The following is a 1,660-nucleotide window of genomic DNA, read 5'->3' as shown; positions in this document are numbered from 1 at the left end:
GCTTGTTCTTATATGAGAAAATATTGTTTTCCCCAAAATGTATGTAAATAAACAAGGTGTTTGTCATGGTAGCCCTATCTTGATAACTGCCTTAAATCTATTAATGGTACAGCTTTGAGTTTGACTTTTGCCTGAACTGATTTATTTTTACTTTTTCTCTTCCTAGTCATATGCCTGTGGTCTGTACTCTCATCAGAGTGTGTTGTTTGTAGGAGAATGTAACAGCAAGCAGGGAATCTGAATATGTTTATTACTCAAAATCAAGCTCAATGTATCCTGTGTGCATTATGCAGTTGTGAAATATTGATCATTGTCACAGAACAGATTGAGACTACAAGATTAAAGATAGCAAGTGTCCACTATCCTTAATGACTCCAGGTGCTCTCTGAAATGGTTTCTTTATGCACAATCTTACTCCATCTAAGAGTGTCTGGTTTCATTTCTGTAGGGTGCCAGAAGGGAGTCAAAAGGTGTATCTCAATCAGATCATTTAACCATAATTTAGGGTTCAAGTTATCTGAGAATATTTTTAATGCTCTAAAACGATATGTAACATTTGTGAGGTGTGAGGTGGTGACTTTTTTTAAAATCCATCTACCAAGGTTTTAGTCAATAAACACATTTGAGATGTTATGGTTTGGGTTTCTTGTGTAAACAACTATAATTGAAGTCCCTCTACAAAGACGCACTTTTTCAGTATTGTTTATGCTCCCATATTTTGATGATTGCATGAAAAAATAAGGAGCTAAATCCATAGCCAGTGACCGAAGAAAATGTAGAATGGGCGTTTTAAAAAATGTCAATGAGATCTTCTCTTTGATATTTATATTAAGTTATAACTAACAGTATATGCTTTCCCCCAGATCTAACCATCTGCATTTCCTACTTTTGCATTTTCAAATGAACTGTTCTGACATGTCACAGTGACTTTTATTTTCAAGTGGGGTACAGTGTTGCTTTTCATAATGGCATAGAGAATCTATTTGTTATCATTAGTAAAACCCAGTCCATTAAATTCTGAGGTTTTATCTTTTAATAAATAAAATGAAAATGGAGACAAAAAAGACCAGTCCTCTCATTCTCTTTACATGATGAAAGGTTAAAGGCTGAAAAAGAAGACTCTTAAGCCCTTTGAAGAATAAACATTTGATATTTAATTTCAATTTACCAACATCTAACAGATCTTGGACATGTTCTCAGGAAGACCAGTCCTTTTAGAAGGAGCAACAAAGAGGAAGGTGCTCCAGAAGATGGAGCGACACGGTGGCTCTGGCAATGGACTCCAACGTGATTGTGAGGACGGTGCAGGGCCTGCGGGGGAGGTGGGGGGGAAGAGTGGGGTGGGGGTGGGGGTGGGGGGTCCTTCTGCACTACACGGTGCCAACTGACACTTGGAACTGACTTGATAGCTCCTAACAACAACAACAACAACCAATGCTATCTTTAATTGATATCAACTCACAGGGCAATTGGGTACAATGGACTAGTTGAAGTAGAGCAAGTCTTGGATTAAACACTGAGCTGCTAACCACACGGTCTGTGAATCAAACTTATCAACAACTGATGCTCTCTGCTCCAGTAAAGAGTTATAGCCTTCTGAGCCAGTCAGTGTGCAAGGTAGCAACGATGAAACACACGACCTTCCTCTAGTCCCTAAATG

The sequence above is a fragment of the Echinops telfairi genome, unplaced genomic scaffold (genome assembly GCF_000313985.2).
Source record: "Echinops telfairi isolate 266 unplaced genomic scaffold, ASM31398v2 ScPeMD7_7400;HRSCAF=8409, whole genome shotgun sequence".
Taxonomy (NCBI): domain Eukaryota; kingdom Metazoa; phylum Chordata; class Mammalia; order Afrosoricida; family Tenrecidae; genus Echinops; species Echinops telfairi.
Note: the sequence above shows the minus strand (reverse complement) of the source record.